Source organism: Lepidothrix coronata, unplaced genomic scaffold, assembly GCF_001604755.1.
Source record: "Lepidothrix coronata isolate B3197 unplaced genomic scaffold, Lepidothrix_coronata-1.0 Scaffold23, whole genome shotgun sequence".
Taxonomy (NCBI): domain Eukaryota; kingdom Metazoa; phylum Chordata; class Aves; order Passeriformes; family Pipridae; genus Lepidothrix; species Lepidothrix coronata.
In genome coordinates, this window is record NW_016690203.1 from 6,038,787 (window position 1) to 6,054,423 (window position 15,637).

The window sequence follows — 15,637 nt, forward strand, 5'->3', positions numbered from 1 at the left end:
TTTGTTGTCTCGTGATCAGACATGGGTGCAGATCTCTTTCGCTGTTCAACAGCAGAAAGCACTTACACTACACTGTTCTTTTGGCTGGTAAAATTTTGCATGGGTAGAGAAAGTCAAAAAAAAGCTGGAGGGAAGGAAACTAAGCAGTAAGGTGGGAGGAACTGGGCTTTTAGGCAGTGTGCTCTCTGGGAAGCAGTAATGAATTGCAGGAATGAAGTATGCACTGCTTTTGGTTGCCTTATTGTATGTACAGCATTAGAATAAGAGTACTATTGGACAGTCCTTTTGTATTTATTCAGTGGTTACAGGAAAAATGCATTTTTGAGAAGTTGATAACCTGCACAGTGTGCTTATGCTTTTAGATAAAAAAATATATAGTAATTTATTGTTCTATAAAATATTTTTACAGTCATTACAGTGCATGATATTCTTCTAGCAGCACTGTTTTTATGTAGCAAACAAAATTTCTATAGAATGTTAGTTCCTTAACACATACTCTGTTGGCTTTAGTTCATGAGAATTGTCTGAAATAACATAGACCGGGTCTTAAAAGTCTTTTTGATGGTAATTGCAAATGTGCATACTGCAATCTTAAAAAAAAATGTTAAGTCTTTTGTATTGGCTGAACCGTGACATTTAGAGTACTTGTTATTCTAAGTCACATGTATGTGTTCTGAGAACTCTGTCAAGTTTGGGAGCTTAGTTAAATGCAGTTATTACGTAGCACTCTAAATGAATGCATGAAATACAGCCTGGTTTTGTTGTTAGCATGGAGGATGAGTTCCCTGCTCTCCAGGAAGTAATGTTATACTACTAGTTGCATTTTTAACTTATTTTACATTACTAAATGCCACAGTGATAGTATAAATCAGCAATAATCCATTGCATACCTATGCTGAGTTTTGTAGTGTTTTAATATATGTCTGGAGGGAATTTTATGTACAGCTGTTGAAATATATTGTTTCCTCAAATATTTTATTTGAGACAGAGAAGACTCGTGATCTTTCTGCTTGTGTATTTTTAAAACGGTTAGCAACTGCTTGTTCTGGCTTTTGGCATTAGGATGAAAGCTTATGAGGGTGCTCTGTAAAGGTGGAAACCATCCTCAGGTTCTTTTGGAAGAGCATTTAGGAAGTCAGCCTTTGCAGCACTATAATTCAGTTGCCTTGAGTCATCCCAGATTGTCAGCCTGGTGGGAATGGATTCCAGTAGCATTTGTGAAACTTGAGGGCAGGATGACAGATCTTGTTAAGCATTGGTAAATCACGAAACGTGTCCTGTAATGTATTTACTCCCTCATGTCTTGCTTTCTTGGCCCTTCTTCTTCTTTACATCCTTGCTGCTCTACTCATTCCTGTATCACCTGCTGCTTCTGCCTCATACTGGCTCACCTAGTATGATGCCCTCTGTTTTCCTGTTCTTGGCCTGGCACATCTGACTGCTGGTCATGGCTGGCAGGCCAGATTCCTGTCAACATACTCTTAGATTTATTTATTTATGTATTTTTTAATAATGCTCCCCTCTTCATCTGCCTCCAAGAACAAACTCTTAGGAGAATACAGTGCACAAGAACCTTGGTCTAAATGGACACTGCTCTGACACAGAGTACTGAGTATTCCTTGTGAAGTGTTTCTTTCCTCTTTGTACCTGGCACACTAACAACAAGGGTAAGTTCGATTAGCCTTCTAGCTATGCCAACCAACCAACAAGTTAAACAGCAAAATGGGGAGCTTCCAGCAAAAGTGTCTGAACTAATCTTCAAAGTGTTCTTTGGAAATGTTCATGCAATCTCTGCTATTGGGAATGGGGAACAAAGAGAAAAGACAACACAGAATGACTGATTTGAAGTGCTGAAGTCTTTTTAAATATGGATTTTTGATGAAAAAATAGTTGAATGAGAGGTCCCCTCTGAGTTTAAGCTTTCATTTAATAAATCAAGTGGACTGTTACTTTTTACTGAATAGTTACCTCATCTTTATTGAAGTCAGCATAACAAATAACTTGGGGTAAAAATGGGATGCTTGAGATGGTCTTTCATCCAGCTGCTTGCACATGTGCTGCAATTCTGTGGGTTTTTTTCTATCAGTAGTCCTTGATTAATTTAGAGCAATAACTTTTTTGGAGGGAAGATCAGGGTTTTTGTTCTTTCCCCCTTTTATTCCTTCAGTTTAAAAGTGGATGAAATGTTTCGAGAGTTGGAATGGAGATCAGATATGTTAACAGATATGCTGTTGACCTAGGTAGGTTAAAGAATTCACAGTAAAGACTTCAGGTATAATAATGCTTTTACTGCCCCTTCAGTCCACTTCAGTGTCTGTACAGATTTGTGGCACCGTTAAGAAGTGGATAATAACTAACCAGATAGGTATGAGGAGATTTAGTATTTAAAAGAACATTAGAAAATATGAGTGAAAGGTATTGTGTACTACCTAGACATATTCTGTTTCCACTGGAAAAGGAATATTTTAATCGTCTTGGTGCTTGCCTCCCTCCCCCTCCATTTTTTTTAGGATGTTGCAGTTATAAAAGACACTGTTGCAGAAGGTACTTGGTAGCTATCCATGTAGATTGTAACTCTGTGTACAGAAACTAAGGTCTTCATTTGTATTGCTTGCTTACTGAAGGGTTTTTGTTTGTCAGTTCTAAGACTGTTTTAATAGGAAGGAGAACATGTGAGAAGGACACGAGTTAGATAAAGTAGGTGCCCTCGGTTAGTGTAGGAGGAGTTCAAGGTCTCTTAAATTTGCCTAATAAACTAAGGATAATAAATCAGATTATACTGTGTTTAACAACATATTAAACATGCAAATACATGACCTCTTATTTTGTTCTGCCATTTGAGGCTGATCTCAGAACTTTTTCCCTGAGGCTACCTAATGTATCTGGTACTGTTGAAAGGGCGTCTGAGGGATAATGGTTTTGTTTTCATAAAAGATTTTATGAAGTACTCTTCTACTCCACATTGTAACTTTATTCTTGGTTTATCTATAGTCCGATAAAAGGGTTCCTATCTCGAAGTGAGTTTCACATGTAAACACTGCCAAGTCTGAGCTGGAAAGCAGCATTCCAGCAACTGTCCACCCCTGCAGAGAAGGTATGGAATTGCCCCAATCCATGTTACTACTGTAAATTGCCAAACTGTTTAACAGGGACAAATCCACCTTGTTGTGAGACAAGGAATTCTGACCTAAGTGAATTATTCAGCCAAGACTCCATCAGTCAGAGCCCAATGAAAGCTTCGCCTTTTGAGACTTCAGCTCTAAACCAAATTTAAATAAATTAGTTTCTACAACAGTCCAATCCTAATGTAGCACAAGTCTTGGGGAAAAGGAAAACAAATGCTGGAAATTTGCATTTGGAATAAAAACCCTATTGATTGTTAGTTGTTTACAAGATCTTTCTGGCAAACTAGAAATTCTTATTTCAGCTTCTGCCTTGTCTTGTGGTATTACTCAGGTACTTGGCATACAATACTTTTTAGAAAGTGGATAATATATTTGTGTAAAGAAGTTACTTTCCCCCCTCACTTTTTGACTTTTTACACTCAGGAAAGGATGTGTGTGCATAATAAATACTGCAAAAAGAAAATTTCTAGTATCTGGTATGTTTTATTCAAGAACAATGGAAAGAGTACTTGCAAGGAAGGGCACGTAGTGACAGGACAAGGGAAAATGGCTTTAAACTGAAAGAGAGTAAGTTTAGAATAGATGTTAGAAAGAAATTAGGTACTGTGAGGATGGTGAGGCACTAGAACAGGTTGCCCAGAGTAGTTGTGGATGCCGCATCCCTGGAAGTTCAAGGCCAGACTGGCTGGTGTTCTCAGCAGCCTGGTGTAGTGGAAGTTGTCCCTGCCCATGGCAGGGGAGGTTGGGACTAGATGATCTTTAAAGTCCCTTCCAACTCAAACCATTCTATAACTAAAACTTTATACAGGCCATTAATTGTTCTTTAATGTGGTAATCTCTTCATGTTTCCCTACAATCCTCAGCTCAATTTAATTCTTATTTAGTGAGCAATACTTATTAGTGAATCTCAACTGTTTTGCGAGCTTTAGGAGCTTTTGTTTTGATATTTATGTCTTCCAATAGCAGAGTTCAAGATCCAATGTTGACTTTCATAACCATAGTTCATCTGTGTGTCTGTCATCTAGTGACTGTCATAAGTCTTTAGCCTATTCAGCACATTCATTTTATTGCAAATACTGCTTTGGTAGAAGTGATGCCAATTTTTCCAGAGGCTCACATGTACAAGAGTTAGATTTCTGTTTTATGCTGACAGGCTTTGTAGCTTTTACTTCTTTCACTTCAGAAAAAATCACTCTATCTGAGATCTTTGTGAAAGTAGTGGTGTCTGAGACCCTGCATCAATAACCCCAGACTTCTGAGAGTATAGCACGAACTTATGATGTTCAGGCAGTTGATGGTTGGTAATTGCCCTCCTCTAGGAGAGGTTGTTGATTCTTTAGAATACGGAGTCATAAGTGTTGTGTTAGCCATTTGAGTATGTTAAATCATTATTGGAAACTCTGGTTTGGGATAACAGAAGTAACAAAAAGATGAACTTTTTCTATTGGGGCTTACTTACCTGTGATAATTTCAAGTTTTGTATGTTTTTTGTTACAGCAGGTAATTAGAAACTTTCCTGCTCTGCTGCTTCTTGTTGCTGCAGGTGGTACTTAAAATACTTGATATCACACAGTGGTGTTTGTGTTTTCTTGTGAAATGGTTTAGTGTCTTTGGATTATTTTTTAAACAACACTTGATAGATGTGGGAAGATTCAGCTGCTTAAGTTCTCGGGCACATAATTTTTAAGGCAAAAGTCAGATTTTTCTTGAAAGCAAGTGACTTGTTAAATAGCCAGAAAACAGCTACTGAACTGTCAGTCTTTAATATCATTACTTTTGTTCTTTACCAGGAGCAGTTCTATTTTTTAAGCTTGGAGAAGGAGTAATTTCCTCAGCTTCCTAAAGACAGAGGTTTTCTTCTGTCCCCGAGTAAAACCATGATCTGTGATGTTACAAGAATTTCTGAAACTCATACCATATGACCATATGATTTTACTTTGAGATAGTTCTTTTATTGAATTTCCTAAGACCTTCACTGTTTTCATGCCGTTATCATAGTTAACAGTAAAACTGGGAAGCTCTCCTTCCCTCCCCTGCTACCCTCCCACTATCAGTGGCGAGGAGTCCCCGTCAGTAGGAGCTTCTACTTCACTCTTCCAGGAAGCCTGTTGGTAAGCAAAGATGTATCTTGCTCCCACACGTCATAGCTCATCCACCCCCTCACTGATTAGCTTTTACTGGGAATGCAAACAAACTGGTTTTGCTATTTTTATATGCAACAGATGGGGAACTTCTGCTGGAGTGAGATTTACTTGACAAATAGAAGTTCAGTGTAACAAGGTGCCTTCCTACGCAACTATTTGTCTCTCTGACCTGTTGGACTGTTCATCTGTTTTCCAAACTGAACAGTGTTTTTCAGAAAACTTAAAACATCACGTTTAAGTATGTCTGTATTTTTACCATAGAAATTTTTCTACCTGAAAGGAGTTGATAGTTATTTTTGAACTGACTGTGTCAGGGAAAGATGAAGTCATAAATGGTTTTCAAACTGATAGTTTGATAAGGATTAGGGACTGTATGAAGCTGATTATCTTCATGGGAATTATCTCAGTGAAAAATGTGTTTAACATTTGGAAAGAACTAAAGAAACCAGTAAAATTGCCTGAGAAGAAAAAATTAGACTACATTGAGATTTATGTGGGAATAGTTCCTTAGCTAGTCCACAATTCCGTAATCAAGAAGGATGGGAAATGTGGAATAAAGGTCTAATCAGGTGATGTTAAGGCAGTTTTTTAGATATCCATAGGAAAGTGGAAAATGTTACAATAAGGTTACATAACCTAGAATTTTGGCAAAGAGACACTAATGTTATTAAGGGAATATGTATGGTGGGGAGCTCTAAGAATAAGGGGAAGGCTATGCACACTAGAACTAAAAAGAAACATTCTACCAATTTTGAAGTGGTACTAAGACTGTATATATCCTATACAAATTTATACAAAGCATATAAATCTGCTAGCTTTTTAAAATGCCATAGCTGTGGTAGTAATTCACGAGTGTTAAATCTAACAAATCTGCAATGCTGAGAAAGTTCCATTAGACCAGGGGAAAGCTAATATTGGGTTAATAATAAAAGAAACAGTAACAACAGGAAGAGTATGATGCTCTAGATTGTTGTTTTAATCTGAAGCTCTCTTTGACCTAGAGAGAACTGTATGGTAGGCAAAAGATATGAGAGCATAGTTTATAGTCCACAGAGGAAACTATTGTTGATAATCATGAAAAAAGCACCCAATGTTGTTTGGACTTGTGCAGAACTGCCAGTCTTGTATTTGTGCTCTTTCTGGAATATTGGCTGGTGATCATGTGGCAGGTGGAGTTCTGCATTTATAGAAGAAAGGGTATGTGTAGCTGGAGAGTGTTGAGAGCAACAAGGGGGAGAATGTAGGCTTTCAGACGGCTCCCATGCACTTTCTGTGGTACAAATAGGAATTGAAGTGCGTGATTGGATAAATTCTGGAAGATGATGCCTGGATAGATACCAACTAGAGACCATAGCCTCAGCAATGCTTTCTCTGATTTAGCATTGTGTGACTTCCTCTTCTGGTAACAGTCAGCAAAATCTGTTTTGGAGAAAACAGTGCTATCTTGAACAGTTTCAACTCATGCATCCCTTTTATTATGCCCAGTTTGGCAGAAAGAAAAATTGTAGTAAAAATGAAAACATTTTGTGCTGTATTGATCAGTAGTAAATCCAATACATGTGTTGCAAATTTTCTAATATCAGGATATGGAATACCAATAAAGCAGGAATGTAACATATAATTAAACTGTATAGTAAGTTGAAAATGTTGCCCATTTTGATGTCAAGGTCAAGTGCACATAGTTTAGAGTACAGAACATGAAATTAAGGAGTTGGCTTTTTAAAATTTATAACTTTTGAGAGTTATGTGCTAGCTCTCAAATTATTCATGTACTTTCAGAGCTTGAGCAGTCCTATTGAACATTATAACTCATTGTCAACACCACACATGCTCTGGTTTTGTGTTTTAAAATTGATAAAGCCAATGTATGAATAGTAAAATATTTATCTGCTTTTTCTCCTGGGTTGCTTTTTAAAGCAAAGGTTGTTAGCAGCACAGTTTGAGAGAAGTTTCCTGCAGCAAATAATTCTTTTCTAGTTTTGTGTTTTCTAATTTGGTGTCTCTATTTACTGGCATTGTGATTTTGTGGTATTGATGACATTTCAAACTGGAGGGAAACACATTTTATCCATCTCAGTGTTATTTTAACTACAACTATTTCCATGGAGAGGAATGAGTATGGTAGTGCAGTATCTCTTTAAGCTAACCTTGCTTTACACATAGGGTGTTGTCTGGGCCTGCCTAATTCCTGTCAGAGGGAAGACATTCTTACAATATAACATCTGATAGCTTTTTCAGAAAGTGGCAAATACTGGCAGAAATAAATTGATATATATTGTGAATGGAGGCGGAAAGTAAGAGCAATTTTTGGTACACTCTTGGGAGTAGTGAGGGAGAATGTAGCTATAACAACATTTTAAGGAGAGTGCATGGGGAATGAGGGCTCTCAGGTCTTCTGAAGGTCATCAGAGTAGATCTGGCCTTCACTTGACCCATGATCAGGGCACACAACAGGGTAAGAGCTTTAATTTGAGGAGGGGGAAAAAAAAAAGACAAGTGTGCAGTGCAGCACTGTCTAGCTGTATGTAAAGGGGATTATTAAAACCAGGTCAGGAACCTAAGATGTTTGCTCCTTCCTGTTTTATACTTTTAAATCTAAGATGCCCTAAAAAAAAGAAATCATGTTGAACTGCTGGTTATAGGAATGCAGAACTTACTTTTTTACTTCTATAATTCTGTAGTGTATTTTGAAGTATGCATGTAATGTATTTAAATTCACACATACTGTCCCTTACTGAAGAATTAACCTGCTTTCTGCTGATATAGGTAGGCCTATTTCATACAGATACAGAGTTTTGTATCATCTTAAATAAGATTAACACAGACTTTTCTCTCTTGAATGCTAGGGAATCCTGGAGTGTGTTGTCTGCTAGCAAGAAATGTGAAAAGGTGATGAATGGGGCACAGATTTTGAAGGGCTCTTCAGGGAGAGCAGTGCTCAGTTTCCCAATTTGAGCTTTATTCAAAAGAAAAGTTCTGGCTTCCTCTGGCACCTGTTTAAAGACAAACTTCTGCTTGATGACAGGTGAAGATCTTCCTGTGTATGTATACTGTTCAGAGAAAAAGGCTCAATTGCCTATTTAATACTTTGAATCTTTGTATATAGGCTATGGTAGGAAAAAATCATGATGTTTATTAATGAAGTGGTATTTCAAAGAAAACATATTATACGCTTAGTGCAATCAGAATCTGAAACCTGTACTTGAGTTTCTATGAATATTTAGAAGAAAGACGCGTGAAATCTTTTAGAGCAAATTTCAAAGGCATAAGTTGTGCAGTTAGCACTTCTCCCATCCTCTCAAATTCTGCAGTGTTTGAGAACTGCAGAACAGAATTTCTTTGAAACTGCTGGTAGGAGCAGAGGGTTTTCTTTTCCAAAGTTGCATAACAGGATGACAATTTACAGTGAGATTCAGTTGAATTCTGAGCTAAGTGAGCTTAATGCAGAGCACTGCATTATTTAGTATAGTTTCCTGGTGTGAGGTGTCTTGAAGTCTGCAGAGATGTATGTTGTATTAAAAATGGAAATGAATTAAAAATACGCACTGGTTGCATAGGAAATGCTGTTTGAGCAATTTATATTTCTTAAAGTTGTTTAAAGGTTGATATCATCATTGTTATGAACTGTTTGTATGTTACAGAAGAACTTGAATGTTACAACTTTGGTATGAATTTACTATGTGTCTGAAGTCCAGGGAGGGAGCTTTGACATGGAGGGCCTTTTTCATCAGAGCCTTAATAAGAGCATGAATCCATTGCACGAGGGAAGTTTGCAAGCTCTGTGTGCAGGTGGAGTCTGCCTCCATTTCCTGTCCTGACCTGTGGGTGATCGCTCATCAGAAATGGGACTGAGGAAAAGGTTAAAGATGATTACAGAAACTTTATCTGTAAAACACCTAGCTCATTTTGCATAGGACTTGTGAAATAACCTTTAAAAATGATTCATTGCTCTCATGATAGATTATTATCTCTAAAAAGCCACTGATCAATAACCTGCTGCAATGAGGCCTTTCTCCTGACCTTCCTGATCACTGGAATGGGTGATAAAACTGTGAAATCCTGGTGAGGCGTTATATGTGATTTCCTATGCTCAAATACTTACTACTGCTGGTTATATACTGCATACTTAGTGCTGTGCAGTGTTAGAGCCTGCCTATTCTTCAAAAATAGAATATTTCATCTATGTCTATGTACAGGTGAAGGGATGCTATAAAAATGGTGGTATGAATCTGTTAGAATTAAAGTTTATGGGAAATTTGGAGGAAAAAAAAAGGAAATAGAGCCTTGGGAGTAAAGTAGTTGTCGTCATGTGCCTATATTTATATTCAGTCCACACTGGATTGCCGTTTGTTAGAAATTAAGACAGAAACTAACTTTTTTTCTTAGAATCCTTTAAATTGTTCGGTCCTTTCAGATATGCACGTGACCTAAAACTTTCATGAACCCATGCATTTATTACTATCCTTATGAAATGCCTGGCAGTGTATTAAACTTGTACAATATCATCTATTGTGAAAAGTACTAGAATAATATCTTGGTTATTTTAGGAAACATTCTTAGGCAAGCTAATATGCTTAGAGAAATTACCCCTTCAACTCTGATAGAAGTTACAATTTTTAGCTCTTTAAATAATATATTTTGAACTAGATTTAGATGTCTAAACTGGTAATTTCTCTGAGCTACTTCTAGGACTCGTCTCTTTCTCTTCATTCTCTCAGCAACCCCCCTGCAAATGGTCTCTCAACCATACACATCAAAAAGCCTAAGCCAGGATGGAAGGAAGCGTGCTGCATAAATTGTTAGCAATGAGCAGATGTAGCTACTCTGATCAGTCCCACCTCACAGTGGGAGTGCACTAAAGCCATCTTACACTGCTTGATGTGCTTTTGAGCTTCCTGCTTTCTAATAGCATCTTCTCTCTTCCCCTGCATAAGCATCAGTGACAACAACTGAGTGGAGAATTTTTTCAGCCATGTACAGGCAAAAGCATAGTGCAGTCATCGTTCAAGTCACCCAGGAATTTTTGTTTTGTTTTTGATAATGTGATTAAAAATGCCTGAATAGAAAAAATCATTTTTCTTCAGAAGCACACTCAGACTTCAGAAACACAGACTCAGCTTCAGTCTAAGGAAATAGAGTAGTAATATCTGTTCAGTTTGTATTGTATTGTGTAGTGCAATGCTCTACTAAAGCATCAAGTTAAAGCGGTGTAGGAGTTTGTTGCTTTCAGGAACTGTGGTGAATTTGTGTGAGTTTGGAAAGCACTAAGATGTTTTACCAACACAGAAACCCAATTTTTTTTTTTTTTTTAAAAAGAAACCATAGAAGCAAATGCATATGTCAAAATGTAGTCCATGGAGAATTGTTTAGACCTTTACCATTCTTTTAGATGTGGTATGAAACAATGAGAAATTAAAGATATCAATGAAGAGTTAGTTATCGTAGCTTCGTAATCTCCTGAGATAAGGCTGATGGCTAAGTAGCCTGTTGCAAAGATTTGAGATGTATGGTGAAGACCAAGAAACGTGAAACAACTCTCATGAATTGGTCTCAGTTGTGGAAAAAATAATGCATGAGCAGGAGATTGAGGGGAGGCATTTATTACTCTTTACTTGGCAGGGCTTCACCTGGATTACTGTGTTTTTAGTGTAGCAGAGGCAGTTGAGGGATGCAAGGAGACTGGAGCAGGTCCATTGGAGAACTACTGAAACGGACAGGCTGTCATGAGTTTGGCACGTAGGAATCTAGTGAATAATCTAATAGTATTCTGTAATTGTTTGAAAGACAATTGCAAAGATTATGGAACCAAGTTCTTCTTGATTTGACCAGGAAGACATAACTGACAGCAAGTTTCCCAGCCTTGACTGGGTAATGGTGTTACCAGGAGTCCACTTGCGAGCGGGAGGTTAGGCCAGGTGGCCTCTAGAAGTCAATGAGGTTGAACGGAGAGGATAAGAGGCAGAATACTATATAGCTTGTTACTTCTATTGCTATTCAGATATTATGATCAGTTCTCATATCTTTAGATTAGGAAGAGCTTACTGGTCTTTATTGGAAGAATTTAATTAAAACAAGCAAACAGAGGTTAATAAAAATGTGATACAGTGCAATTTGGACAGAATAAAGGTTCCAGTATTTAGGACCTAAACCCCCTTTTTTTTTTTTTTCTGCTCTGTTCTTCGTCACTTGTTTCTGTTTCATCACACTGTGCTATACACCTTATCTGTTTCATATTTCCTGACAAAAACTAGGCACAGTGTGGCTGCTCACAAAGTATTTCCATAAGGGAAAAAGTATATGTGGCTTACTGTTTTGAAAAATTATTTTGTTGAATTTTGTTTCCTCTTTTTTGTTGGATAACTTCTGACAGTGTTCTGTGCACATAAGATGAAAACTACATTTAGTGGTTCTTAAGAAGTTATTTTTCCTTTTTTCATGTAGTAGTTTTAGCCACCTATTTCTGAGTAACAAAAAACCTTGATGGTCAGAATTTTGGCTGCCCCTCAGGTCTGTGGTTTTCTTTTTCAGCTGCCCTGGAGGAGTCCAAGAGAAAATGAGTTGGCTGTTAGCTCCTTTGTTATCCTCAACTTTTTATCACAATGTTCCATGTCAGACACACCATAGAATCCTGCAGGGGTTTCTATTCTGATGACTCAATAAAACAATACTGTCAGTGTCATGTACTGTTCTGTGTGTTTAATCCATGTAAATTCTGCTTCCATTTTCTGGATTTTCACTGTCCTCACCCTATGGAAAAAAAAATCCTGGTGTGTTATACTTACCAAAATGTTAGAAAAGTACTTATAATAGCTTCTAGAACAGCAACCTCTTTAGATGATCCTTTTTAAATTTTGTAGGTAGTCTGTTACTGAGAGTCATCCTACACCTTTGGGGGAAAAAAAATGGATTATTTAATTTTCATTCAAAACTAATTTCGTTTTTTAGCCATTGTATCAACAAGGTTTTGTATTACAGCAATTGGCCATGCATACGTGTAACTTGAAGCCTGCCTTGACTTTGAACCTGAGAAGCAGTGTAGTATTTCACAAATTAATTAGAATCATTATTTTATGCCCTAAACTGCCCTTCTTTTATTTTTAACGGGATGAATAGAACTAAGAGGGGGAAGATTGGGAAGGTAAAGTAGAATAAATGGTCAGTTACCTAAACAAAAAGGTGACATATGACACAAATACTACAATAGAATATTGTTGTTCCTACAGGAATGTGTGTAGAAAGAACAGAGGTATAGTTGAGTGGGCTATATAAAAGTTCACTGTAATGATTTTGACTTCCATTTCTTTAATCTGTCAGAAGTTTAATGTCCCTTTCCAAGTGAATTTATGTGAGATTTTCTTTCTGTGGTTTTGAGACATGTATATCTTTAAACAGTTTATATATGCAAAAATAAATTCAGAATAGGATTAAATTTTCACATTTAAAGGGGGAGAATGAAGTGTTGTTTTTTTGAAGTAGTAGAAAGAATGTGAAAATGCTTGCACTTGGAGGAAGGTAATGGAAGAAGGCAAAGAGAAAAGGACAAAATTACTTCTACAGCTTTGGAGCTATCTCTACTTCTGAAAATTCTCTTGCCATTGTTATTTCTTAGATCCTTGCTGAAGAAAGACTAACAGGAAACTGGAGATGTAGAAAGAAAGTGAAATATTTTTAGAACCTTACTACAACTTGTCATCTATGTGATAAAGGACATAAGGCTTCAAGGATATGCAAAAACTGGTAAATTTTTTTTTAAAGGCAATTCCAGTTTTTGCCACCTGCAGCACTTCCCTGGCATGTGGCTGCCAGCAGCCTCTGCGTTTGCAAGACCAAGTAAGCAGAACTTCAGTATATGTGTTACTCTGTGCCTCAAAGAAATTCAGGATACTCTGCTGTCAGCAGAGAGCTGAAGATCAGAACTCAAAGGAGGAAGGAAGAAAACATAGTAGTGTTCCTACCACTAATGTGCTTAAAAATAAGTCATAAACTCCAAAATTTGTAGAAGAATGGTAGGAGCCTAAACAGTTGCAAAATATTGCAGAAAGAAATTGCTTCTCAATGTTTTAGCAAATAGCTTCTATAAAGCATGAATGTCACCTGTGTTAGCCATTGAAGGTTTGTCAGTGTCTAACAAGTCCTGGCAGACTGTACTGTTCACTTGATTAGAGCTGGGGGAGGTTTGAACCGGTGAGTGGGTGTACTGGCACCTGGTCTGATACCTCCCTTAACAGAGCCTGTTTAACAGTCTTGAGAGGACAAATGCTGTTTCTAGTATTTTCTGTTGTATGACAAGGTCCCTCAATCTTTTAAATAAACAGAAAAAGAAAAAGCCCCACTTTCCAATAATAAGGAAAAAAATAATTTAAAACATATATGGTTTTTAGCCAACAAGTAAAAATCTGTTCGCCACCAGCCAGGACAAAATTTTTTAAGGAGCAGGTTGTGATTAAGTAACACTTTGCTTTTAAAAACTTTTTGTTTGTTGTTGTAAGGCTGATAATTTCTAATTATGGGGTTTGCAGATTTGCTTTCAAATGATGGTCTATTGATTTTTTTAAATCTGCTTTTTTCAATCATCTGGAGGGACAGGAACTGGCCTGTAACCATGTTTGCCTAGCCTGACCAAAGACCATCCTGGAATTTTCTGTCATGTTGGTCAATTCAGCCTTGCTTGGGGCTACAAAAATTACCAGCCTGGGCAAAGGTGAGATTTATGATATATTCCTTCATCTCATCTTCTTCCTTAGTATATTCTGGTCTGCTTTTTCAATTTCAGAAAATCTTTATACTATTAATTTGAAAGCCTTTGCAGGAAAAAAAGACCATCATTACCACTAAAATATTACATTTGTTTGAGTAATGACTGCCCAGGAATAGCTCTTGCATCTTTAATTGCTGCCTATAAAGTTACGTTTACAGAAAATTGGAGTAAAACTCGCGCACAGATTTGACTGGGTCTAGAATTTCAAATCAGATTGCAGACAAAGCTGCAGTCACTTCACTTGCATGCCAGGTAGCTGGATGAAAACAAGTTTCCATTCCTCTCAGAAACTTGGGGAATAGTTTGGTATGTAGCATGAGAGTGTTGAAGTTATTCTCAGAACTGACATTTCACCTTCTATGAAAAGCTCTGCTAGGGGAGGATATTTTTGTACTTTTATTTATTTATTGTTGCTTGTAGCTCATCTTTACAACCTCAGGTTGGAGTTTGATGGGGCAAGCATTTTTTTCTTTTTGAAGTATTTTCAAGTATTTGAAGTATTCTTTTTTGAAGTATTTTCAGAGAAGACATGCTTGCTTTTGTCAGGGGGAGGACTTGCAACTTATTTTTCCCCCAGAGTATTTGCATGTTACCTGATTTTGCCAAAGGAGACAAGTTCAGTGAGTGCAGCATGGTAACTAAGATAGTTACTTTGCTGCAGCCTGGTCCTCTAAGAGCAATTCAGTAAACTCCAATAATCAACATAAGCATCCTCAAATGAACTTTGCATTTTCATGTGCCTTGCAGACAAATTACAATAATTCTTTGGGGGCTGTGGAAGTGTACAAGGGAACTGACAGGCCTAAGTAGACTGGAGTGGTTCTGCTCTGATTAGTAATGTTGATGAGCTTCCCTCAGGTTTCCCACAGGCCTTTGTCTGTGGGGCTGTCCCTAACCTTGAAAGCAGAACATGTATGAGTTTCCTACATCCTTTTTGCTTTCTGTTCACCCACGCTGCTCAGCATATTGTGACCTCAAAGGTTTCACAAGACTTGTCAAACTCACCATGGATGAAACAAGGAGTTCCCATGTCCTTCTCTTTTTCTGTTTCCTTCCTAACAGCTTTCCCTTGACCTCCATTTTGGCCCTGCTGCACCCCTTCTCCCATGAGCTAACTTAATGGAATAAAATGGTTAAAACCCCCCAAACTTGGCTCAATAGGTTTCTTCTATATCAATGAGTTAAACGGGGCCCTGGAAGGCCCAGTGAGCTGTAGAGCTCAGAACAGAGATACCAGATGGCCAGAACTGAAAAAGAGGAGAGGTTGAAGTTGGAGAAAGGTAGGAGTTAGCAGCAGCAGACAGAGAGGATGGGACGCAAGCCTTTGGATACTAATGAGACATTAAATTGGCTCGAAGCCTGTAAAGCTACGATTTAAGTTGCAATTTGTAATTTTTCAAACAGAAAATAGCTGTGTGATTTTATGGACTTTCAGCATTGTATTCCAAATCCTATACAGGCACCATCTTTTCGTTCCAGGGGTGTTGTGCTCTCTTTAAAACCTATGGCTTTCTGCTGATTAATTCAGTAGATGTGATGGTTGGAAGATCTTTCACATACTTGCATCTTTAGCCAAATAGCATTTCATTTTCCCCAGAGACATCACAACA

General features: G+C 37.5%; 1 protein-coding gene and 1 long non-coding RNA gene across 2 annotated transcripts in view; one reads left to right on the forward strand and one right to left on the reverse strand.

Moving 5' to 3' along the window:
* Positions 1-15,637, forward strand: part of CDKAL1 (CDK5 regulatory subunit associated protein 1 like 1) — a 412,737-nt gene that overhangs the window by 106,742 nt on the left and 290,358 nt on the right. The gene's annotated exons all lie outside the window — the stretch shown is intronic.
* LOC108494257 lies at positions 11,858-15,122 on the reverse strand. Its single transcript, XR_001873796.1, has 3 exons — positions 15,033-15,122; positions 12,096-12,155; positions 11,858-12,016 (listed from the first exon to the last, which is right to left on the reverse strand). It is a non-coding gene; the product is annotated as an uncharacterized LOC108494257 (long non-coding RNA).